This window comes from Pogona vitticeps, chromosome 2 (assembly GCF_051106095.1).
Source record: "Pogona vitticeps strain Pit_001003342236 chromosome 2, PviZW2.1, whole genome shotgun sequence".
Taxonomy (NCBI): Eukaryota; Metazoa; Chordata; class Lepidosauria; order Squamata; family Agamidae; genus Pogona; species Pogona vitticeps.
This window is the reverse complement of record NC_135784.1, coordinates 77,251,852-77,279,516: the sequence shown is the minus strand read 5'-3', so window position 1 is coordinate 77,279,516 and position 27,665 is coordinate 77,251,852. Positions and strand designations below refer to the sequence as shown.

Here is a 27,665-nt window from a genome sequence, read left to right as displayed (position 1 = left end):
AAAGATCTGGGCCCTTTTTGTATGTGGAGAGTCCACCTGAACCGAATCCTCTCTCCAGGCTTCTTGCTTTCTTGATGGAGAAAAAGATTGGGGGGGGGGGGGGCTGAGGCTAGCTACTATCGGATAATGCTTGAATATCCCGGTGCGTACACACACACACACACACACACACACACACACACACACACACACACACACACACACACACACACAACACACACACATACGTACTTGTATTAAAAACAAAAACCGACCATTGTCACATGAGCAAAACTAGGATGCTCCACATTAACGGGCAAATGTTTGAGTTTTTGCTTTGTATGTGCAGAGGGCAAGGTAGGAAAAGCATTAAGGCACAGCCAAACAATAGGGGCATCCATCGTATGAGGTTCCTGCATTTATTCAGCTCTAGCAGAACTGATAAAACGTGTCTCTTTTCAACAGATTGGCACCTCCATAAACATTCCACAACCACACTGTGTTAAGGGTTTCCCCCAGCTTACATTATGCAGTTGCCGTGCGCTCAGATACCCTACCAACAGGATTCGTACACTACAGGATCAGAACTTGCATTGATGAGGAATATAATGATGAGATACCATATTAGTGCTCCTGGAAATACTATACTGTGTTTGCCTGCTACATTACTTCTATTGTAGCAGAAAAATCCTACTAAACTGAGCCATAGCTGTTCTTTTGTTTCAGAGCAGGGTTGGACAAAATCTGGGGACTTGGTGGTCAAATTCAACCCCTCCCCAGGCTGTGTGAACTCCAAACTTTTCTTGCAGGGGGAGTTTTGGGGAGTCTCATCTTTCCCTAATCCAAGAAGCAGAAAACTGCTATTGCTGGATGGTGAGTGTGCTCCCCCCTCCCAAACTATGCAATTTTTGGGAAAATAAAATAAAAAAAATTAAAAGAATGATTTTTTTTTTCACCTGAAGGGACTCTGGGGTGGCCCTGTGGGTCACAAAAATATCCCTTACCCACTGTTTGCCCACGTCAAGATTCAAGGAAAAGGCACAACCGTTTTCTTTCCAGATAAATAATTTAAAATAAACATTTGCTCACTCACTGAATGGGTTTTTAATTAAATACGCAGCTTAATATGTTTTACGGTGTAGATATGAAAGGAATATATGTAATTACTTTTTTTTTATGATACTCAACAAAGAACGTCTGGTTGTTTCTTATTCTCTTTTTATGAAATGAAGGTAATCCTTTCCCTTTGGTACATACATTGTTGATTAATTAACAAATAATATTGTCTAATTAAGGCGGTGCATATTAATACTGGCTCAGAGTAACAAGGAACATAAAAGATGTTATAGCCTTTGCAGGATTAATGTAGCTGTTGAAACCATTCTGCCACAAAGCAGTAGGGGTTGAGTGGGCTTTGTTTTCCATTAATTATACCACAGAAGCTCTTCAGTACTGAAATGGCTAGTTTTCACCAGCTTTTATTTTCATTAAGAGCTTATTCAGATGTTCACCCAATGCATTTCCCAAATTTTAGCCTTGGTACAATGGTTCCAATTGCAAGACTAAAGCAAGATATTCAATCCACATGTAACCTGTGTGTGGAGGTGTTCTCATGCACCTTACAGGGCTTGTAAAGTTTTAAAATGTTTGTCAAAAAAAGAGTTGAGGATATTATATTAAATCATACAAAACTGCAACGGACTTTTGCTAAAACAAATGATGCATGTGAGAGATCCTTCCACAAGCCAGCATGGGCACCTAATGACTTTACTGAGGCCTGTTATTCTTGGTATAAATTATGAATCGGTACCAAACTGAATAAAACATTTTTGTGTCTGGTTGCTTTTTTTCTGCTCCACATTTGCTGAGTTAATATTTCTAGAAGTGAAAGAAATTCTAGCTCCAGCAGTTTTCCAGTCCAATGATACTTCCATATAAATAGCCAAACAACCAATATAATTAAAACTTGATGCAGTAAACATTATTAGCATTTATAAATAGGGACAAAGGCCTAGCGCTGGATAAATAACCAGGCTCTGGTTGGGAATCTTTTTCATTTTGCTGAATATTATTTCCCAGCAAGGAGAGAGAACTGGACAGGGCCATTGCACATGCACAAAGGAGCCTAAAACCTTTTGCCTTCTTCCAAAATTGAGGACAAAGTACTGTGTCAACATTACTGAGTTTTAGTGGATTACCCTTGATGGCCTATAGCAAAACAAGGTACACTGATGTGCGGACTATGGGAGAGGCAAAAAACACACACCTCCTGCTATGACATTCAGATCTTTTCAGTGTTTAAAGAACTCCTTCTTTCTAGTTCTGAGCTATCTAAATCATTATACATCATTTCTGCCCAGAAAGAGCTTTTTAGACTGAGTGCTAAATTCATTTTAATCTGAAACCATGGGGCAGAAACGACACATTCTTTCCCTCTTCATTTTATCCTTAATCCTTATCATTTTCAGGAACTTTTTTTTTTTTTTTACAATTACTTACCGGTAACTTATATCAACTGTTTTCTGCACAGCTAAGTTGCCGTAGACACTGTAGAAAGGGTTGGTCCTGCCTCGGCTCTTCCCTCAGCCTCTGGCCACTGGGACAAGAGAGTCCAGGAATGTGGCTGTGTCACACCTATGTAGGGCTACACTAGCTAAGAAATGGCAATAGCCGCGGGCCCATAAAGATGGATCTGTCTTTCCCCTGCCGAACACACCATAAATAGCATGGCATGAAAAAGGGGGTGGTGATGAATAAATCATTTGGTGCCCACCTCATGGATCACAGGAGAAACTTCCTCTTCTTTTTGCTAACCGATGGGAGGAGAGTATGAAAACCTGCATGTACGTGACCATATGGGGTTATATGAGGTGTTTTTTGTTTTGTAATAACATCACATGTAAACCGTGAATCATTACCCCATGAAACCTCAATAATGTTAATTGTTTTTTGTTCTCACTTCCTTTCCCATCCTTTCAGGACACACCGGTGCCATCCAGCCCTTTCATCTTTCACTGCTGCTTGCCATGAATCCTCTTATCTTCAGTTGTGTAACAAATGAATGGGAATCAGTGAATCTTCTTTGCACCCATTGGCTCCTTGCTCATGTTCCAAATTATATGATTGGCTCGACCGAGGACTTCTCAGATTCTGTCTTAACGGCTGCCACACCTGTACTCCGGGGGAGCACTCCACGCCATGAGCGTCAGCCGCTCTTTTGTCTTTACATTCGTCTTGGGAGGAGGGAGCGCTTCACGAGTTGAAACAGGTGGTGGCATGAAACAAGAAGCTATGCCAGGATGATATCATCATGTTTCACCTTTTATGGTATCTTCTATGAACACAGGAAGAAGGTGTGACGATGTCCTCGAAAACACTGGAAAGGAAACACCATGACCTGCAGTAGAGCTGCTTATAGAAGAAACTGTGTTTATAGCCCTCAGTGTTGTTTATCTTCGTACTGAGAAAAAAACATCTTAATATGGATAGGTGTCTACTGCGGTGTTTATATTTCAAACTTTTTTTTGTCATTTTAAACACAACATTTTATAGAGTGTAAACTTAGAGATGCTTTATGAATGAATACATACATTATATAAAACATGGCCACAGTGCAAAAAGCACCCATGTTGTTTGTATGAAAGTTGTATCAACATGTACAAAAGGATGTTTAAATTGATAAATGATTCAGATGACTCGTCCACATTATTTTGAGCCTTGCTAAATACACATTTGGGTGCTAACTGTTTTTTCTAGCCATGTATGCACGATTCTGCTCAAAGGTGAAACACCTGAGCATGATCAGTAAATCCTTCTGTTTCAGCATCAAGGTTTTGAACCTCTTCTAGAAAATCACTGCAGCCTGAAGATTCTTTGCTGCACATCACCTAGTTTGGTTGCCATCATTGCTGAAAGATGCTTACATTCATGTTGAAAACTGTTCACCTCTGTACTCCTGAACATGACTTATGGGGCTTCAAATGGACAATTGCATGCGTGATTCAAAACAATCCTGGGCCCCTGATCTTTAATGCAAGAAGCAAAATGAAGCTGCCTCGGATGTCATTTCCTTGAAACTAAGTTTTAGATCTCTGAAGTTTTAGAATAGCATACAAGTGCTCCTGGCATGATGCTGGGGACTCAGCTGATCTTGAGTCACGTTCCAACACTTCACACCTACCTGGCTATTGTTCTTCCTTTGTGTGGGTTTCCATTGCTGATGTATCATGCTATGTCCCTCTTCTCACATAGCCAGTTATTATCTCTGCATCTTATTTGAATAAATGCTGCCTCTGTACTCCTTTAATTCTCTCTCCCTTTTTCACCCACTGTATATGAATAAGTTCTTATACTTAGCACAGGCACAAGGAATATGAATTTGATTTTCTTTTCTAAGTAAAAAATTGAGATAGGGAAGACCCTCCCATTCCCTGTTTGAATACCCCAAGTGTATTGAACAATATGTTCTTTGTGTCTTGTACTGGATGTTGAGTGCCAGTGCCTTTAAGCACTTGTGTCTTCTTAAGGTCTCATTTAGAAGGGAGAGAAATATAGGATAGATGTACATGTATATGGATGTTTTCTGTCTTTTCTAAATCTATATGTAGGTTGCTACTCTTAGGCTTGCCCCCTTCTTCCTTTCTGTGAAGTCTCTTTCCATCCCTTCTTGCTCTTCCAGTTAAAAATGGCTGATAGCAAACACGAATACAGACACCACTGAGACAGAGATTTCTCTCTTTCATTTTTGGATTCTCTTCTTTTTCCTCATGCACCATATATAAATGGATTTCTTAACTTAATAAACAGTACACAGTTAGTAAACAGTTATCTTTTTGTTTCGTGCAAGCCACCAGAGTGATTACTTCTCCTGCACTGTCACATAAGCTTTGCTCTAGGCCATTGTATTCTGGAGGATTAAATACTATGTTATCCCAACACCTTGCAAATATGTCTATTCAGGAAGGGAGAAAGATGGACACGATCTAATGCTGAGAACCCTGTTGTTGACCTTCAGAGAATGATCATATTTGCGGTGTCACCAAGCTGCCCTGGGCCTTCCACAAAAACAGTAGCTTCAGGATGTCTACTGCTCAGTCAACCAAATGCCGCTGAAGACTCACCATGTCAGGTATACTATTGGTCCCGCAGGGGACACACCCTTGTTCCCAAAGTCTGAAGGAAGTGGCAGAGCACATAAGAAGGTCTTATTTATTTATTCCATTTATACCCTGCCTATCTCGTCATTTCGACCACTCTTTTTAATCTTTGTTTTCTCCCATATTTAACATGTTCTTTTGGTTCCAAATATAAAGAAAGGGGCAAGTATTCTTATATAAAAAAAAGACTTACAGAAAAGTCCTCCTCACCCATCCCTCATTCTGTCAGATGTACTGTCTGTCAGTGGTCAGAGGCTGGAATAAGCAGAGCTACCGCTACTAAGGACTAGGTTTCTCTTTCTCTTTCTGAATCCCCTTCTCTACCTTTCTCTTTCCCTCCCTGTTCTTCTTCTCCTCGTCCAGCCAACTGCTGGGGGCAGATACCAAACTGGTCTGGAGCAGGAAATCTGGAGCAGCGCTACCGGATTATTCCACACTGAGCCAACCAGGAACTAACCATTGCTTCGGAACACCTTAATGATGACTGAAATATGAATTCTCAACCATGATGTTCATTTCAGATAACTCTGGTTTATGGGAGTCCTCAAACACTGTTTCCTTTATTAGTATTCTTGCAGTTTGAGAAAGCTTGGCATTTACTTTGGCTCAAACAACTCTATTAACCCAAATCAAAGTTCTCCCCAAACTGCTGGGTTTTGGCTTGGTTTTACACCCGGCCACATGTTACTATTCATGTAAAACTACTAACTTACTATGCCAGACTGATGGTATTAACTGGTTCTTAGCAAAAAATGTAGCTTAAGCAATGGTTAGGGGCTATGTACAAGGGGGTTGACTCAAGTTGAATCCAGCCCAAATGGAAGGAATGAGGCATGGAAGATCAATTATGCTCAGTTCCCCAGGTTGATGACAGTGTGGGAGCAAGGAAGGAAAGAAGGGAATGAGGGAGGAATCCAGCGAGCAACATGGCTGTCCTTTCTACAATACAAAGTTTATTCTTTGTAGTAGGATCATCAGCATCACTGGATTGTGCCTCTGCTGTACTGTGGTACAAGATGCTCTGGGCAACTAGTAGGTCAATATACTGGGCCCACTATAGAAAAAACACAGAGTAGAATGAGCAGCACACTGGTCATTTGTGGCTTGCTTCAGGGTTCTGGGGACAACCTATTCAAGAATCTCTTTAGGACCCAGATAGTACAATGGAATACTGTATGTGTATCTTGTGACATTACTGCCAAATGTGAGTACCTGAACATCTATTTGACAATACATTTCACATGCACACTGGTATCATCATTCCTTAGGGGTCACAGATAGGTGGAAAGAATAATTCTTGGTCTACAGCAGTGGTCAGGTAACAGGGGTAAATTACTCCAAATGGGGTAAAAATGAAAATCCTGGGGGAAATGAGGACGTGACCCTAACCCCCTTCCCTCCTCCTCCTCCTGCCCGGAGGGGGGGTCCCAGATACGTGATTGCCCCCTTCCTGCCCCTTCTCCAGCCTGGCTGCAACTGAGTCACGGCGGCTGGCGGTGTACGGCCGCCAAGGCGGCTATGGCAGGGCCAGCCATGGCAGAGGGCGAGGCCAAGGCAAGTGGCCGGGACGCCCCAGCCAGGAGGAGCCTCTCCTTCCAGTGCCCGGAGAGGGAGATCGCAGCGGAGGGGGGCGGGCGTGGCCATGACAACGGCCCGGGTGAGGCTCAACCTCCCAGTGCCAGGACGCCGCTGCCACCCCATGCCCCATCCCTGTTCCTGGAGGAGCCCGTGGGGCGGCAGCAGCGCTCACCCAGCCACGCGGCTTCCTTCAGCGGCGCCACTGCGCTGGCTGGTCAGGCCTGCCAGAGCCTCTCGCCTTCCATGCAGCAGCTGTTGCAGCGCTTTGACAGCGAGGCCCGACGCGGCCACCCCAGTGAGCAGCCGCCAGAGCCAGAGCAGAAGGTGGCCCCCCAGCAGGCGAGCCACCTGCTGCTCTTCGACGGCCACCCGGGAGCTGCCCGCTGGCGGAGAAAGAGAGCCGCCCCCATGGGGACAAGGACTGAGCGCTGCCCCACCAGGCAGTGGAGGCGGCACTCGACTTGCTGCGTATGACCGAGACACGCATGACTGAGATCCTTCCTTTCAAATCAAGGGAGTAACATTGGCGTAAATTACTCCACTGGGGTGGCCGCGTCGGGCCTCGCTGTCAAAGCGCTGCAACAGCTGCTGCATGGAAGGCGAGAGGCTCTGGCAGGCCCTGATTTCTGGTCTACAGTGACAGTAGTGTTCTCTGAATAAATTCTCAGCTGATTACCAGAGTGCTAGATTTGCCCACTAGACCAATGGCATAAGATATAGCATCTACAGCACTCCACTAATTACAGTACATTCATTACTCCAGTGATTTATAAGATAGAAAGGGTAAGATAATAAATATTACTGAAAAGTTTCTTTGAAAAGCAGGTTACTTAAAGCTTTCCTGTTTGTTGTCCATGCTAACCATAACAGGCACAGAAATGATGAAAGAAATTGAGGAGAAATTGTCAATATGTAATTTATACATGGTTTCAAAACTACCCCATCCTCCTAATAAACAATGAGAAGTTAGGTGCTCTGTTTTGCTCAGAAATGCATCTGATGAATTCACCAAGCTCTGATGCAGTCAGTTCTGTACAATCTCTTGAAAATCTTGGATTCTTTCCATCTTCCCTAATTCTTCACCACGGAGACAAATATTTTGATGTTATCCTGCAACTAGATGTGGACCAACCCAGACACAATATGAGTCATCAAGAGCTTAGTTCTCTATAATGTCAGGGTTACAACCCACTAGAAATGCTCTTCTTCTGTGCTGTCAAGTTGGAACCAACTTATAGCCACCCTGACAGGGCCTTCTAAATAAATGAGGTATTTTAAGGACTGTTTCTCTGGCCAAGAGGGGCATTTTAACCCGGTTCTCCAGTGTCCTCTATTCACTACACCACACTGGGAATCCATAAATGAAGCAAAGGGATTTCCTATGGAGAAAGGAGACATTCAGCCGGAGGCTAAACGTAATTCCTTTCTCAGTTGCTGGCAAATCAGTATAGATGAAAGGACGTGTTACAACTTACTACTGCTAAATAAGTTGATAGTTTAATCTATCAGGGACTGACCATGAGAGGAACCTATCTCTCTTGTGTTTACTTACCAGAAGGCCCATGTTTTGAGTGGAGAGAGGGTAATCTGTGGTTTGAATTGGTTTCCTTTTAGGATATAGCTTCAGTCAAAAGCTTTACTATAAATCAAAGGTGTTTTCGATTTGCTTCTTTCTTTCTTTGCTTGCTTGATTGATTGTTTATTCTGGGAATTTCCCTGCTTTTTGAAATGCAGTAACATGTATACATCAGTGTCCAGCATTCAGAGTCACTGAACAACTTAAGGCAAGAAGATTTTCTTTAAAAAATTATATAAAACAGTCAACAGTCCAACACTCTGGACTCCCTGTACAAAGCAGACCTCTCTTACCAGTTCTTGCTGCATATCTAATAAAACCTCATTTACAAACAAGGGGGAGTTACTATTTAAGCCTATCTGTTAAAAAGATAGGTTCCTACATACTACAAGGTGTTATTCATAAACAAGCCCCCTCAAAGCACCAGATTTTTCCCATGAGAAACACATTGTAGAACCAGATGGATTCCACCAAAAGCAAATCCTATACAGGGTGGTAGTTATAAAATCACAGTTGCCATCCCATAACTAATACTTTATACTGTATTGCCTACTTGGCGAAAAAGGTGCTATCAGAGATGTAAGTTTTTTAGAAGATGGCAAGACTGAATGGTAGAAGTGCAGCATCAGGGAATAATGATCATAATAAAAATTCTGCAAAAAAGGAAATGCTCAGAGATGGGATAATATGGACATATTTAATAATAATAATAATAATAATAATAATAATAATAATAATAATAATAATAATAATAATAATAATAATAATAATAATAATAATAATAATAATAATAATAATAATAATAATAAATCATGATGTGCCATAAAGTCAATTAAGACCTATGGTGACCTTTGTTCAGGGTTTACCAGACAGATAGTACTCAGAAATGGTTTACTATCCCCTGCTTCTGGGGGCACCCTGGAACTGTGCAGCTTGCCCAAGGCCACACAGGCTGGTTCTTCTACCAGGAGGCAAAGAGGGGAATTGAATTCCCAACCTCTGGCTCCGCAGCCATACCTAAACCACTGAGCTATCCAGACATGGAAATCTTTAATCAGCCATAAACCATACAGTGAGTAAAGATCAGTATTTAGGTACATTCATTTAGACTGGCAAAAGAAGAGTTCTCAGAATACTAGGAAATAAGAATCCAAAAAAGCAGCTTTTGGATTCAATGTGTATATGGATAAGGCTTATAGCATGGAAATAAATGGTTGAAGAAAACATCATATCTGCAGTTTCTCAGGTCTCCCCACTTGTTATATTTTTCTATTTAACTAGGATTTTTTTTGTTAAAAAAAAAGAAAAAGGGTGAGCTAAGAACCCTTTTGATGTAAAGTATGTCTCACAACTGGAGGAGATCTCAGATTTAAATTCTCCATAAAATGTCTGGAAACAACAAACTCTGTTGGGGAATCTATGCTCAATTACCATGAAATGCATTTTGTGAAAATATTTTGAGAATTATGTTGAAATGTAGGTGAGAAAGTGTTTTACTTGAGTGACAAAAAGCTGATTTATAATGTTCTAATGCTAATAAGACTAAATCAACCTTGAACTCTCAGTAGAAGCTAAAACTAAGCTGAGACAACTGTGTTTTGCACACACACACACACACACACACACACACACACACACACACACACAATAGCTGCCTAAGTGTTGAACGCCAGCTGCAATTGTACATATAAGTTCAAGGTCGGCTACACAGGAGTTTATCCCACTCTGTAGGCCCCTGTTTGAATGGTTGGGATCACTCTAAGAAAAACATTGATTACACCAGCCATTCTCCACATTTTTTGGCCACAGCCATAAACACAATATGAAAGGCCAAATCAGGATTGTGTGAGTGGCATAATAAACCTGATAAGGGGGTGTTTCCAGTCTGTGGGCCCCCTTCAGATGTGCTGTTTCTCAGAACACCCAAGAAACGAACCTGTATAGCAGAAAGGCTACAGCGATCCGTTTGGCTTCATCACCCGACATGAGGGAGGGTGCCCAAGGAAACACTGCCCCCTGCCCTCAGAAATGCTCGATGATCTTATCTGTGGGAATCCGTGACCTCACAGTTTTGGATTTCTTGGCTGTCGCATGCAATTGTGCTTAGCCTGCAATCGTACGCACTCTTCGGTGACAGGACATCCCTGTAAAGGCCATGGGTCTTACTTTTGAGTAGCCATGGCCAGAATGGCCTTGTTATTTATGGCAATTTGATTTAAATGGAATACTTTGCCTGAGCAAGGATTTTAATTGACGCATTTGAAGGTCCCGCAGAAGCCACACTGGAACCGATGCTGGCCAAGAGCATCCTTTTTGCTCCCTCCTCCCACTTTCTTTTCAAACATTTGTTTCCCACTCATGTGTGTTTACAGACATACTGGTCTGTAATACAGCCCCGTTTTTACAGGGCTCAAGTCATCTGCATTCCCCAACAATGCCTCCTCAAGTCCTGCCACCCTTGATATTGGGCTTTTGGTTTGCTTGGAGTTCTAAAGGAAAAAAATCGCTGACACTTCTGCCCTACTAATTTATTCATTTGCTTTATTAGTGTCTTATGCATGCTGCTTTCCCTCCACATGGTGATACACGGCTGTCTCCAGATTTTATCCTTACAACAGGCCTGTGAGGTAAGTCTGACTGAGTGAATGACTGAGAAAGAGCAGCTCCCACTCTGCTCTCCCACATCTAGCAGTCTAACCATTATACCACACCGGTTCCATATCACTTCCCTTATCTGAACTGATAGCTCAGAATCATAGCTGACTTACTATACTAAGAACAGATACTAAACCTGCTGCTTAGCCATTAAAAATGACTGTGCATGCTTAAGGATGGCAAAACTGTTAATCCAGCCCCATATTTATTTGCCTAAAATATTAGCAGTGGGTGATGTGCTTACTTTTAAAGGCATTGCACAATACTGAACTATAGCGGTTTGAGTCTACTTTCTACTTTAATCCTGTGGAATATGGACACGTGTGGTTTGGTGAGAGAATGTTCTGCTGAATAGCTTTCATCTCCTTCCTGAACTACAGCAGGAAATTCCGAGTTCATCACCAAAATGATCCCAAGATTCTTCTTTGTGGCCTCTGTGAATGCACACAATTGGGTTGTTCTGCACCTGCACAAGACCTCTTTCAGAATGCTAGAGTGATTGAGCGATCACTAAGATCATTCTATTACTGAGATCATTAATTTATTTTCTCTTACAATCATCTCTTTTGTTGGGCGTTTCCCCCTGTGAGTTATCTGCTGCCCTTTTGAATTTATTCCCTTCATTTTTCTTCTCCCGCGTTTTTCTCCTTCCCCCCCATGCTACATCTCCTTCCCCTTTCCCCAACCCTTTTATGGCCCCTCAGGCAGTGTGTGCACGAATAAGATCCCACTTACCAACGGTCACAACCATTGGTTTTCTGTTTCATGGAACAACATCAAACACATTCTTGTCCTGAAGCTTACAAAACCCGCTCTGAAATTAAGATTACAAAGACTTTGTTCATACATTTGGGAGAAATCTCTTAATCCAACCACTATGGACATGGCGATGTCTCCAACTCCACATCCAGAGTGTTGAGAAACTCCTCACCCAATATCGAGGCTGACGACCCCTTCACCTCGACAAAAAGACCATTCAAAGTCAACTTTGAAACCGAGCTCGACATCCACGTTGAAGACTCCTCTAAGAAAAAGAAAGATAAGGCTAAACTCAAGAAGACCAAAAAGTGTACAAAATCAACTCAAATAGATCCACCCCAATTAGTAATTCCATCACTGATCCTTGAAGAGTCATCTAGAGACGCCCAAAGCTCCATCTTGGATAGAGATGATCCAAATTTACCACCGGCTCAGGCTGCAGTTTCTATTGCTAGCCTTTCTCTGAGCACTGGCCTATTTCTGGCTGACATTCATTCCAGCCCAGCCTCAGCCCATTCAAGCCCTTGATCACCAGGGCAGGCAATACCTACTCAGGTTTCTGGCTCAGAGTCGTCTCATCAGTCTCTCCAGAAACACCAGGAGAAGAGGTGACATCTTTCTCTGGTCCACTATGACCCTCCACACAGGGAGTTATATTATTATCCTGAACCCTCTCAATACCCAGACAGAGATGAACATGGGGATCAGTACCATCACTATGACCCCTACTATTTGAAAGACCTGACTGAACATGTCTATTATGATGAACCGAAGAGAGTGAGATATGCCTACCCACCTCGATATTCGCCTTCTGTATCGCCTTCACCACCATGGCATCAACACTGTTAGTCTACAATATATCATACATCGACTCACCATTCATTGATCCCCATGAAGTCAGCTCTTAAGCGTACTCTTCCTCTACTAGATACTCACTCCCAATCTAAACGAACCAAGCACTCTTCCAATCTCAACACCATACGTCTCTCCATGTCACCACCTCTTATATAGGACCTCCCCCCCCTCCTGACATAGACCAACATTCTGTACCGAACATACCTCCAATATAGCAACTGCCTACATCTTCCTTAACTTTGACATTGACAACTAAACCACCATACTGATCACCATCTTCTGAATCCTCTTTCTATCCAAGATTCAACCTCTGGTATATCTCAAGAATCACACTCTAATTTGCATACCCCGCCCATGATGTGGGCGAGAACCATCCTCCCTCCCCTTCAGAAGATATCACATCTTATTCTCAACTAGTAATGCAAATGGCAAAATCTCTTCAACTTGATATCGAAGAACCACCACCTCAGAAAAAGGGCTTAGTTTTTGACAATCTCAATCAGGACAAAACACCGCCTCTTAGCTTAACTTTTATTCCTGCCATGCTCTATTTAGTGAAGGAATCATGGGACAAACCCCCTTCATCGCTGCAAATTTTAAGATGCGTAGAGAATCATTATAAAACCCATGGTCCGGACACAGCCTTTCTTTCTAAACATCCCACACTGAACTCGACCATAGTGGAGTCTAATCAATCAAGAGCATGTAATAAATCATCTGTAGCCCCTACTAATCAGGAAAGGAGGAAATTTGACATGGTAGATGCCTCTGATGTGGTGGTGCTGTGGGTTAAACCAGTGGTTCTTAACGTGGGCGATAATGCCCCCCAGGGGACGATTTCATTTTTCAGGGGGGCGGTAGAACGAAAAGGGGCGGTGTGGGGGCGCTGGAGCAGAAGGGGGGCGGTAGGGGGGCGCTGGAGCAAGCCAAACCTGTGAAGATGGCTGCAGCCTTTTTACAGTGTGCATGAATATATATATTCCTCCAATTTTAATTTAGTTTCAGACTTTTTGTCTTGAAATTTTTAGTTCCTGCATTTGTTTTTATGCCCTTTTTATATTTCTTTTTGCATCTTAAAATTCACTTGCAACTAAATCATTAAATGTTACTTTTTGGGGGCATTTCAATTTCTTGGAATTTAATTTTGTTTTCAGGGGTCATTGGATTTAAGTGTCTTAAATAAATAAATAAATAAATAAATAAATAAATAAATAAATAAATAAATAAATAAATAAATAAATATCATCACCGCGGGGAGGGGGGCGATGATAACTTCCTCAATGGCTCAAGGGGGCGTTTCTTTCAAAAAGGTTAAGAACCACTGGGTTAAACCACAGAAGCTTCTGTGCTGCAAGGTCAGAAGACCAGCCGTCGTAAGGTTGAATCCACACAACGGAGTGAGCTTCCATCACTTGTCCCAGCTCCTGCCAACCTAGCACTTTGAAAGCATGTAAAAATGCGAGTCGATAAATAGGTACCACCACAGTGGGAAGATAACGGCATTCTGTGTCTAGTCACACTGGTCATGTGACCATGGAAACTGTCTACGGACAAAATACTGGCTCTATGGCTTGGAAACGGGGATGAGCACCGTGCCCTAGAGTCGGACATGACTGGACTAAATGTCAAGGGCAGGGGTCTCAAACATGCAGCCCGGGGGCCATTTGCAGCCCCCCAGATGATAGTTTGTGGCCCTCGCCTTGCCTGCCCCCCCAAAGTGCCCACACATCCTCTGCTCTCAGGAGTAAAAAAAAAAATCCATGCCTCACTCACCGGCTCTCTCCCAAGACAACACCTCTTGCACCCTCCATCCAGAACTGCAGCCTGCCAGCCAGCCCACCTGTCTGTCGGCTAAGGAAACTCCTGGGCGGCTTCCTCGGGCTCTTGCTCTGCTTGGCATAAAATCTGATGCGGCCCAGCCTCACCCAGCCTCTGCCTCTAGCGGCCCCCAGGTAAATTGAGTTTAAAACCCCTGGTCAAGGGGAACCTTTATCTTAATGGGTGCTTACCATAGGCAGCTACAGAACAAGATCCTACCTATTCTCCAAGCAGCCCCTGATGCTTCCAAGACAGATTCATTAAACATCCATGCTGAGGCTTCAACCTTAGCCAAGCAACAAAGAATTGTGTCCTGCCATACTGCGGATGCTGCATCTAAGGCTATGTCAACCTCTATTGCCTTGAGATGCCATGCTTGGGTGAGATCCGCTGGCATCTCAGAGGATACTCAGTCGAGAATTGAAGACCTTCCATTTGATGGCGCTGGCCTGTTTAATGTTAAAACGGATGAAGTAATGGATAATCTTCACAAAATCCATAAGACAGCACACACATATTCCATGCAACAACCTTACCGGTATCATCGCCCTCAGTTTTGCAGACAGCCTTTCTTCCAGCAACCTTTTCAGCCATACCAGCAATCATACTGAGCATATTGTTGTTGTTGTTTAGTCGTTAAGTCATGTCTGACTCTTCGTGACCCCATGGACCAGACCACGCCAGGCCCTCCTGTCTTCCACTGCATCCCGGAGTTGGGTCAAATTCATGTTGGTAGCTTCGGTGACACTGTCCAACCATCTCATCCTCTGTTGTCCCCTTCTCCTCTTGCCCTCACACTTTCCTAACATCAAGATCTTTTCCAAGGAGTCTTCTCATCTCACGAGATGGCCAAAGTATTGGAGCCTCAGCTTCAGGATCTGTCCTTCAAATCGGGGTTGATTTCATTCAGAACGAGATAGGTTTGTTCTCTTTGCAGTCCAGGGGACTCTCAAGAGCCTCCTCCAGCACCACAATTCAAAAGCATCAATTCTTTGGCGGTCAGACTTCTTCATGGTCCAGATCTCACTTCCATACATCTCTACTGGAAAAACCATAGCTTTGACTATGTGGACTGTGGCATTCACCCTCGTGCCCCTTGCTTGACCGTCAAGACTCAGAGCACACAAAGGCAAACAATCCCCTGTTTACACTGCTGCCGCCAGGTGATCACTAAATCACCATTACTTCAGGAAGATGAAGATTCAGGTCCACACTTCAAAGCCGTTTAAATATAACTTTTGTTTACTGATTACTGAAATTGATAGTAATTCATGAATAAATTCTTTAAATAAATTTATTATTAACAACAATCTTCTATTTGATAATACACTCCTAACTCTAATCACTCCTCAGATTTCCCCAAACTCCACACTCTGTCTCCTTCTCCACTCTCTCACGCTGACTCTGACTCTCCTGGGCTCTGCCTCTCAGCAACATGAATATGCATGAACAATTAACATACGTAATAACATAAACCATTGACATCATAAAGGGAACACTACATGGACCTTTGTCAGCAAGGTGATGTCTCTGTTTTTTAAGATGCTGTCTAGGTTTGTCATCGCTTTCCTCCCCGGAAGCAGGCGTCTTTTAAATTCATGGCTGCTGTCACCATCTGCAGTGATCATGGAGCCCAAGAAAGTAAAATCTGTCACTGCCTCCATATCTTCCCCTTCAATTTCCCAGGAGGTGATGGGACCAGTGGCCATGATCTTCATTTTTTTGATGCTGAGCTTCAGACCATTTTTTGCACTCTTCTCTTTCACCCTCATTAAGACGTTCTTTAATTCCTCCTCATTTTCTGCCGTCAGAAAAGTGAGGAGGAATTAAAACATCACTCACAAAAGATTGGCCTCCCTCTAGCATCTCACCTGACCAATTTGCAGCCTTTTTAAAAAGTGGAGACCATCCGCCAGGATCTTGCCCCCTATTTGAAAACAGTAGATCAAGCTCAGACGTCCAGTGCTCCGTCTTGCCCGATGAGACTTAACCACTTTCTGCCTGTGAGTCAGATATGGTGGACAGAGTGCTTGACCGCTGTTATGCCACCAACTCCTCCCTTGACCCTTGCCCGGCCTGGCTAATCAACCCTCAGATCAGATCCACCCTTTCTTCAATTCCATCCAGATAATGTCACCCTTCCATTGTTGTGGGTTTTTCAGGCTCTTTGGCCATGTTCTGAAGGTTGTTCTTCCTAATGTTTTGCCAGTCTCTGTGGCCAGCAGAGTGCTGTCCTCTGAAGATGCTGGCCACAGAGACTGGCGAAACATTAGGAAGAACAACCTTCAGAACATGGCCAAAGAGCCCGAAAAACCCACAACAACCATTAGATCCCGGCCGTGAAAGCCTTCACGAATACAAGGTCACCCTTTATTTTGATGTATCATTTTTACCCAAAATTGTCTCTGAATTCCACCTTAATCAACCATTAATTCTACTTACTTTGTTTCTGTCTCCTTCTACAGCTCTCGAGCACATGCTCCACATGCTTGATGTAAAACGCTGCGTGGCCTTCTACATTGATAGAACTAAATCATTCAGAAAATCACCTAGACTTTTTCTATGTTTTCATGGCCCCCATAAAGGTGCTCCAGCTTCACCTCAAACTATCTCTCACTTCATTCTTCAAGCCATTTCATTGGCCTATGAGATAACAAGCAAAACACTGCCTGAACACTTTAAAGCTCATTCTACCTGAACGCTGTCAACTTCTACTGCTTTCCAGCGTGGAATAGAACTTCCTCACATCCGCCGTGCAGCAACATGGTCTACTCCGTCGACCTTTGTGAGACATTACGGTCTTGATATCCAGGCAAAAAATGATGCTGCTTTTGGCAGAGCTGTTTCGACGTCCATTTTACCGTGACGTCCTGCCATCCGGTAAATGAGCTTGTCAGTCACCCAACTGTGTGCATTCACAGAGGCCACAAAGAATAGAGGTTACCTACCTGTAACCATGGTTCTTCTAGTGGTCCTCTTTTACCATGGTTACAGGTAGGTAACCTCTCTTTCCCTAGGGCAGAACCATGACTGTTAAACTGGAATCAAACAGCTATGATTGTGTAGTGTAGACACACTCTAGGACTCCAGAATATACAGTTTTAAAGTTTAAATTAAATTATTTTGAAAGTGTTCCACATTTCTAATACTGCATTAGACGCTTGTTGTAGTAAGGTAAACTACTCACAGCATTTATCATATCAATGAGCACATACCTCTATTAAGCAAACCAACCAAGAAAACAGTCCTGATGGTCTCTTTTAAGGTGAGTGCTTTCACACTGGAATGTCATATTAGAGACAAACGACCTGCTTTGTTCTACTTTTTTGTGTCTGTTTGTGTTGTTACTTTTTATATCAAATAAAGTGGACAGAGAGGGGGAGGATGAGAATATCACTTGGAAGCCGATGGATGTATATTTACCTGTCTCTGTGGTCAGGCAACACCTTCTACCGGCAGACTTCCACCGTGGAGTGATATAAGCCAAAAAGCAGACCAGAGACTAGAAACAGAATCAAAACAACATATTCAGAGAGCAAGGCATGTGTGGCACAGGCTAGGTAGTTGCTGTTTATTCCTAGAAGTCATTATCTGCTCTTTAGAAAAGGAGTCGGTCCTTAGATATAGCTCAGAGCAGCTCTCCTCTTTGGGAATAAGGCCAACGTCTGGAATGTGCCTGGGCCTCCCATAGTTTTTGGCGTTCCGACCTATCAACAACTGCCTTTGCCCACGGAAGATATGAGCATTCCATGGGAAACATATCAACACCCTTACGAGTGCTTGATAAGGGCTTTGGACATGCTCTCTTCTGTAACAACGGCTGCAGAGTTCAAAACGTTTGCTAAAAATGCACACACCTCATCTCAAACTTGGTGATAAAATGCAGCTGGCTGTGTATTCTGTGCTCTTGGCTAAAGAGTCCAACTGTGCCCTCATTGGGAGTTCACTAGTTCCATCTTGTATTCAAAACACTGTCTTGTGACCCGGGTATGTTGCAAGAATTTCTGTTGTTTCAAAGCCCCAACCCACTTAGAATCACAGAAATGTAGAGCCAGAAGGGACACCAAAGGTCAAAGAGTCCATCCTATCTTGAATCAAGAAGTGCAAAGCTGAAGCAACTCTGATAGAGGCCATCCAATCTTTATTTACCAACTGCCAGTGAACGTGACATCTTCTGAGTTAGTCCATTCTATAGATGGACAGTTGTTACTGTGAGAAAATCCTTTAGCTAAAATTGGTTGTGTTGTAGCTTGAATCCATTAGCTTGGCTCCTATCCGTGGAGCCACAAAAAGAAAAGATTGTGCTGTCGTCCATGTCACAGGTCTTTGGATAACTGTAGGTAAAGGTAAAGGTTCCCCTTGACATTTAGTTCAGTCATGTCTGACTCCAGGGCGCGGTGCTCATCCCTGTCTCCAAGCCGGAGAGCCAGTGTTTGGCCGTAGACAGTTTCCGTGTTCACATGGCCAGTGCGACTAGACATGGAACGCCGTTACCTTCCCACTGTGGTGGTACCTATTTATCTACTTGCATTTGCATGCTTTCAAAGTGCTAGGTTGGCAGGAGCTGGGACAAGTGATGGGAGCTCACTCCGTCATGTGGATTCGATCTTACGACTGCAGGTCTTCTGACCTTGCAGCACAGAAGCTTCTGCAGTTTAACCCGCAGTGCCACCACGTCCCATTATGGATAACTGTAGATGGCTATAATCTCTTAGTTGTATCTTATCCTGGTTATAAATATACCCAGTTCTCTCAGCTGATCTTTCTAGAGTGTGGCTTCTAGATCTTTTACCATTTTGGCCATTCTCCTCTGGACACATTCCAGCTTGTTGATCTCATGCTGGAACACTGAACACAGTGTTCCTATGGAGGTCTGACCAAAGATAAAAAGATTACTTTTCATAGTTTGGGTTGCCTTATCTCCAAAGGCAACTGTACCCCCAAAATGGCAGCCAAAATGATCATGGGGTTGAAATGCCCTCTCTGTGAAGCACAGAGGGAACACTTGGGCCTTTCTTTAGAACCACATATTAAATATTTATTCTCATTTAGGCATGTGTCAAATTTTATCTTCCTGGGCTCCATGATTACTGCAGATGGAGACAGCAGCCCTGAAATTAAAAGACGCCTTCTTCTTGGGAGGAAAGCGATGACAAATCTTGACAGCATCTTGAAAAGCAGAGACATCACCTTGCCGACAAAAGTCCGAATAGTCAAAGCTATGGTTTTAACTGTTGTGATATATGGAAGTGAGAGCTGGATCATAAAGAAAGCAGACCGCCGAAGAATTGATGCCTTTGAATTGTGGTGCTGGAGGAGGCTCTTGAGAATCCCCTGGACTGCAAGGAGAACAAACCTATCAGTTCTAAAGGAAATCAACCCTGAGTGCTCACTGGAAGGACAGATCCTGAAGCTGAGGCTCCAGTACTTTGGCCATCTCATGAGAAGAAAAGAGTCCTTGGAAAAAACCTTGATGTTAGGAAGGTGTGATGGCAAGAGGAGAAGGGGACGACCGAGGATGAGATGGCTGGACAGTGTCTGCGAAGCAACCAACATGAACCTGACACAACTCCGGGGGGCAGTAGAAGACAGGAGGGCCTGGCGTGCTCTGGTCCATGGGGTCACGAAGAGTCGGACACGACTAAACGACTAAACACACACACACTCATTTAATTTGCAAAGGTATGTAATTTTGCATGCCACTTAATATGTAGAAATTTATGCTTTATCTGGAATTTGGCCTTGGCTGACAGACACTCAATGGCCCTTTCTCTTTTAGAGGGAACAAAGCAGGAAGTGTTAAATTACGTTGCAGGACTGAGTGCTCCTGGTCCAAGTATGCATAGTTCTTACTGGGCTGGCTGGGTGTGTTTTGTTGGAAGTCACTGGGTACAACTCAGCTTACATCTAAGAAAGTCCATGTCTTTTTATGAGGATGGGTTATGAGAAAACCTTGTCAGGTTTCTCAGCCCATCCTATACAGTATCTGCTCTGTCCTTCCTTCTTAGATTCCTCTTCTTAGGATATTGCTGATGTCACTTATTTCCTTTTACACCTTTCTCTTGTCCCTCCAAAGAGGACACATTTTTCCTTTGTCCTCCAGAGTTGAAAGAGGCAGCTGTGGCTTCTGACAACGCCAACTTAGTTGTCTAGAACTAGGACTTCCATCACCTTTCCTATGCCAAGTGTATTTCTCTAACAAACACAAGTTTATACATATTATTTTAAATAATTCCACTCCCTTGGTTGTTTGTATGCTTCTGGAAAGGTGCTTTAAGGTCTAGGATGAAGAGCTGGGGAGCTAAACAGCGGAAAGAGTGCTTCTTCTCACATCAGTCTGTCCCTGGGTTGAGACCTTCTGCTGTTGGCCATGTGCCTCCCCTAGCAGAGGGAGTGGGCTTTCTCAGCCATCATGGGAGGCCCTCCCTGGTGCAGGAAATAAGAAGGGAGTTATATTTACCCAGGCAATTTTATCTGTGGAAATCTTACTCTGCACCAATGCTTTTATCTGAGGTTTTAGAATTGCTAATAATAATGTTATTGTATTAAAGCTGTGTTGTACATTACTTTGAATATTCAAATTAGATGAGGGGAAGTATGCAAATGATTAATAGATAAACATGATGTGACGTCTACGTTGGCTTGGGCACGTTGTGAGAATGGCTGATGGTCGGATTCCAAAAGATCTCCTGTATGGAGAATTAGTGCAGGGAACTCTCCTCAGAGGGAGACCCCAGCTGCCATGCAAGGATATCTGCAAGTGGCATCCAAAGGCCTTAGGAATGGATCTCAACAGATGGGAAACCCTGACATCTGAGTGTTCAGCCTGGAGGCAGGCGGTGCATCACGGCCTCTCCGAATCTGAAGAGACCCTTGTCCAGCAGGCCGAGGCAATGAGGCAGCCGAAACCAGCAAAACCAGGGAGCTGGACAGGGGACAGACTGTGTTTGTCTTCAGTGTGGAAGAGATTGTCACTCTCAAATTGGCCTTCTCAGCCACACTAGATGCTGTTCCAAGTCCTCCATTCAGAGCACGTTATCATAATCTCGAGACTGAAGGATGCCTAATCTAACAGATAATAACCAGGAGTATAATATCTGTGTGAGTTATATGCTATCAAGTTGCTTCTGGCTTTTGGTGACCTTGAAGGTTTTTGGTGTATAATATTCCTTAGCTGAGTGAGGATTTGAACCCAGATCTCCTGAGTCCCACCATGCTGATTTTTTTTGGTGCGAAATGAAACCATCATTGACCAGCTTGAAAGCAACTGACATAGTAAGACTAGAGCTTGGATAAAAGTATATTTAAACTACATTTCCCAGAATCCAGCCACAGTGGAGTAGCCCTTGTGGTTGGGAATTTCTGATTGCTGTGGTCTCAAAATGTAACTTTCCAAAGCATGACAAAGCATAGTAGAAATAGCACTCTAAGCGACAATGTGTTCATTAGTTTGTCTGTTTGTTCTTATTGAAAAAATCAATTCATTTCACTCAAAGTGGAGTCGCAAACGTAATAGCAGATGCAAAATGAGATTCCAAACCAATGGAACATACAAGCGAGTGTATTTAGGATGGGGGCCACAGGCACAACAGGATGTGACTCACATGGAATAAGACATAGTAATGAAACAAAGTGCAGATGATTAATAGAGCAAAGAGTCATGTGGGTTAATGGAAGAATAAAGCAAATGGTTCCTGTTTGGGGTTCAGCCATAGAAAATAATGGCATTTTCTCACTCGCACAAGGCAGAGAGAGAGAGAGAGAGAGAGACATGTGAGAACACAGCCCTGGAGTTTATTCTGGATAGGGGTTTGGTTGGAGATCAATGGATCACTCAATTCACAATAAAGATGGGGAAATCAAGGTGTGGTGAGGCCCGAAGCTATACTGGCAAGTCTCTCGTCATGCGGTCACTTGTACATTGGAAAACAAAGACCAAAGAAGGCCCTTGTTCGCATAAAAAGGCATGTGCTGATTTCTATGTAGAAAAGCAAAATTAGAAAGAGTATTTATGATTTAAAGAGCGTTACTCTATGTGTCATCAATCGGGAAACACTGCAACCAGGTGACCTGTGTACCTGATTAATCTGGTCTCCAGGGGGTCACTGTGGATAGAGGCAGTTTTAAGCCCAGAAGGGCTCCTTCTGGGTTGGTTATGTTTAAATCAAGCTTTGGAGGAGACCCTCAAAAAGAGGACTGCCCATTGGGAGCCTCTCAAGGGAAGACTGCCCTCCTTGAAAAAAGGACATCTCATACACACCCACCCATGAGTATCCCTGCCTTTCCTGCAGAAAACTGGGATCTGGTTCCCTGATGGGGAGATCAGAATTTTGAGAACTAGTGCAATGTGGCAGTAGTTAGAATGCTGGACTCAAGACTTGAGAGACTACCATTCTAATCCTCACTCAGGATGTGCTTGGGCCAGGCACACCGTCTGAGCTCGGCTTCCCTCGCAGGATTGTTATGAGGATAAAATGGTGGTGATGGGGAGCCATGTATGACACCTTGAGCTCCTCAGAGGAAAGTCAGGGGGAAGATGTAACAAATAAATAGAATAAATAAATTTAAGAGGCCCCATAATATTGCCAAAATACAGTGGTGCCTCGCAAGACAAATGTAATTCGTTCCGCGGTTAATGTTGTCTTGCAAAAAATTTGTCTTGCGAAACTCATTTTCCCATAGGAATGCATTGAAATCTAATTAATGCGTTCCTATGGGCAAAAAGACAGAACAAAGTCAAATTTGGTTTACAAAGAGTGTATTAACTGATCTTTAAAGCCATGCATATTGTGCAGATGATTTAAAAAATTTCAATAAAAAAACTTTAACTTTTTAAACATCATAGAAAAATATTTAAAAATCAGCAAACATGAGGCAGGAACAAAAAACGGAAAACATTCGTCTTGTGAAGCACAGCCATAGGAACATTTGTCTTGCGAGTCATCAACCCCCCCCCTTGCCAAAACCATTTGTCTTGCGAGTTGTTTTTTCCTGCGAGGCATTTGCCTTGCGAGGCACCACTGCATGTATTAGTCTAACTTTAAAAAAATATAGACACTACCACAAACGGAGGTCATCCAGAAATCCAATACTGAAGAGAGGAATGCTGGTTGCTAGTCCAAAACATGGCTGGTGGGAGTAAATCCATCTGAGATGAAGACTCCAGTCATATGTACCTGAAGCAGTGTTTGAAGAGATGTTTCCTTGTGGCTTTTTCTCAAGGTGTTCCTACAGGGTCTCTAGGAAGTTTGAATAAGGCCTTAGTCAAACTTCAGTTTGTTAAATATTCATAAGTATTTCTCAAGAACGAAAGTGTACGTATCAGCTATTCTTCACTTGTGAAAGAGCTCAGGACTACCAGGACGCTGTGCCTTTTGTGGCCTAAGATATATTTTAAAGGCAGACATTTCTTTACAACAGCAGTGGGGAACAACAACGATGTTATTGATAACAGTAACAATGACTGAAACTTCACAATCATCGTTGTCGTCGTCGTCATCTTAGAACTGCAGAGGTGGAAGGGGCCCCATGGATCACTGAGTCCAGCTCCTATGATGGAGGCACAGTAGGAAATTGAGCTCCCAGCTTCTGGCTCTGCAGCCAGATTCTTCTCTCCTCCTCCTCTTCTTCCACTTCTTTTTGACATAGGGATGGATGAACCAAAGGGGTAAGACTAAAAATTGAGTCAAGTCCTAAACATGACATGTTTGCAAAATCACAGATTTTTTTGGATTTCAAAAGGCCAATTAATAGTTATTGACATTTGTTTCATATTGGTAACCAAAACTTTTGGAATGACTCCGGTTGCTGATTAGTATGAGGAGGAGGACTTGATCTTGTTTCCATATTCCTTTAATGTCTTGCTTTAATATTTGGTATTTTATAGTTTCTGGACTTTTAAGGTTACTTGTTGATGGAACTCTTAACTTTTATAAAGTTAGGTTTTTGTTGCTGCTGCTACTGCTTATCCAGAAGTATCATATTTGGCTTATTAAAGTCAACTGTTTTATCTGTGATAAATTGCTTGTCCTAGTGTAGTACTGTGAGTTTTTCCCCTTAACCTGAAGGAAGCTGGAGTTTAAAACAAGGAGGAAAAGTTGTAAGCAATGTATAAGATTTTGCCAACCACTGAAGAATAATCTCTGCAATTTAGTTATGCTGGCACATATAATCATTGGTGGTCGCTTAGGATATCCAGATATGCCACGAGGAAGTGCTTCTTTAAATTTGTGACAGGCCCTGCATATATTGCTTACCCCTTGCTTCATTATTATTTTCTGACAGCGTCTAGTGTAAAATAACATCCCTTGGACTGCGCATATTAATATTTCAGTTTCAGCCTGAATGTGGCCTAAATTAAGATACAGGTTTGAGTGTTGCTTACTTATGCTATCATTCAAGAAGTAACTGTTGTCGTTGTTGTTGTTGTTGTTACCCTACCTTTCTGCTACTAGTGGTCAAGGCAGCTTACAATCATAAAGTATAATAAAAACAAGTGTACATGCAGGCACACAAAATGTACATGTCGTACAGCAGGCTAGGCTCGAACTAAGGCTATGCATTGGTCCCCCATCCAGTGTGATGGCCAGTTTGGGGGTTTGGGTATGTATACTGATGCCATGCAGATTAATGTGTATGCCATCTGATTCTGTTCATGCCCTGGATCCAAGTTGATTTGTAAAAAGCAAAATCTGCCCTGGCAGTTTAGACTGAGCTATTAGACTCGCCCCAGTGAAGCTGATTCGTGGGTGATTTGGCAGCTGACAATGCACCTTTCCATTTTGCTTTTTACAAAAGGGAAGAAAAGGAAAGAGGAAGTGAAACAATCTGTGGCCAATACAATTCAGTTTGTGGCCCATACAAGTTTATTTGAACTGAATCTGGCCATCTCAGACTTCATACAAAACTATCCAAATCAGGACTTTTCCGTTCAGAATGTGTGCTTATTTTTTCATTGACTGCACAGCCCTAGCTCAAACTTTTCCTGCCATGCTAGAGTTTTATACTTAGAGAACTAAATCCCATTTTAGCTCCAGCTAGACTAGACTCACTGAATCAATGGAAGACATAAATTCTCCTTTGTTCACTAGGTCTGCTCTAACTGGGATTAACAATTATATTTATCTTGGATAAATTTGTTAACAGTGGTTTTGAAATGGCAGAAATTCAACAGGGGTGGTGGTGAAAGCTTGTGTCTTCAGGGATCCAGCCCATGAAAAGTCATGTCACATGAGTCTTCTCATTGTATGTTTCCTCTTCTAGCAGTTACAGCCAGCAGTAGCCAAGGAGAACAGCCACCAAAAACATACTTTCGGTAGACCAAAAGCAGAATATGTAGGTATCTTAGGTTTTGCTCTCTCAGCCCATACTAAGCCTTGCAGGAAAGCTAAGGTATTTTCCTAGAACCCTTGTATGTATGGCATGAACTGATTCTTTCACATTTGTTTTCGGGATGGGGAAAAGGGGGGTTTGCTATCATGATTTGTTGTTGTGTGCTGTCAAGTCTGCTCCAACTCATGGTGACACGATGGGAATTCCCAGGCAGATACAGCACAGTCACAGTTGGTCATGTTGGGACTTTTAAAGATTAGATTCACTTTCAGTATAAACTAACCACACATAACCCAGGAAATCCAAGCTGCCAAATACCTATCAATGATCTACCAAAGAATATCCTCTCTCCTTTGAGCAAAACACATTGGAGAGCTAATGTTCCTTGAATCATAGATAGCTATCATAGATAACCTATCCCGCATAAATCTGTTCTGACTATTTCCACAGAGAATTTTATGGTGGCAATCAGTTTTCAAGAAGTTGATCATGACAACCTGTAGCATAGACATATGTAGGTCTAAGGCAGGTAAAGGATAAAAACATTCAGACCATTCTTTAGAACCTGGTGCTCTCCTCCACTGTACAGTATTGCACTGCAGCTCCAGGCAAGGTAGCTATTATGATGGGTGCTGAAGTCTAGTACACCTGGTGACCACCAGTTTGAAGGCTGAAGGGTATTATATAGTGGTCCATATTGTAGGTACCAGAGTTTGCTATTTTTCTTTTCATGGCTAGGTCACATGGTAGGATTAGTTCATGGACTACATAGGTTGTATGATGACATAGTTACACTCTGATATTTTGGGGCAACAGCTATGCACCCATGCTGCTATAGCAATGGGAAAGTTTCTTGCTCCAGTAGCTGCTCCAGCACAACAGCAGAGAGCTTTGTGTTCAAATTGATAAGAGCAAAACATGTAGGTACAAGTGATTTCCTGGGTGATGGAGACTGAACATTGAAAAACAGTCGAATGGAGTCAATGAATATCTTTTAGCAGTACAAGCAGCAAAGAGTCCAATAACACCTTAAAGGCTAGCATTTTTCAATTGTGACATAAACCTTCATGGCACTGATGCCTAAGTGCTGTCCTCAAGTGGTTGATACATAAAGAAAAGTCCAACTTATGGATAAGGAGCAAAGAAAAAAAAGTATGGGAAGTTTCAGGTCAAGAGGCCATGAATTGCATGTCAGGGTTGGGGCAGCCCATGGTTTGAATAGGTTGGGATGTGGGAGCATACATGCCTTCCTTCAGAATGTTGGGGTGAGGATCCACTCCCTCTGCTCACACTACAGCTGTGGGTAAAAGAGGTGAATCACAGTTCTATGCAGAGGAGCACTGACATAGTATACCATTGCTGCATATTCCTAGTCATGCCATGTGAGAATTTCTGGAGAGTGCTAAAGGATTTAGTGGCTTTATGAATTAGAATTTGCCAGGAGGCCTGTCTTCTGGAATGTATGCCACCAAGATAAATATATCAGCATGGCAAGCACACAGACCAATAGTTTTATTTTGGCAAGGAGTATCTCCAAAACAAGGAGAATGCCTTTGGACAACCCACCACCCCACCCAATGTTGTGTGTTTTCGCAGGACAGTTGCAAACATCAGACCTGAGTCTCTCCTGGAAGGTAGAATCCATATTGCTGCTCCACCCACATGTTGGCAAAAGGCAGACCCCAGATGGCAAACAGACTGGCAGGGCAGGAAATGACCCCAGCTGAAGATTTGAGGACAGGTTAACTGTTGCGGGCTAAACCGCAGAAGCCTGTGCTGCAGGGTCAGAAGACCAGCAGTCGTAAGATCCAATCCACGTGACGGAGTGAGCTCCCGTCACTTTGTCCCAGTCGTCACCAACCTAGCTGTTCAAAAGCATGTAAATGCAAGTAGATAAATAGGTACCATCTCGGTGGGAAGGTAAAACAGCGTTCCCTAGTCACGCTGGCCACGTGACA

At 43.0% G+C, this 27,665-nt stretch overlaps 1 long non-coding RNA gene across 1 annotated transcript; it reads left to right on the top strand.

The window, feature by feature from the left end:
* Window positions 1–544: 544 nt before the first annotated feature.
* LOC140704120 (uncharacterized) lies at window positions 545–6,488 on the top strand. The gene is made up of 2 exons (XR_012083244.2): window positions 545–852; window positions 2,959–6,488. It is a non-coding gene; the product is annotated as an uncharacterized LOC140704120 (long non-coding RNA).
* The last annotated feature ends 21,177 nt before the right edge of the window (window positions 6,489–27,665 follow it).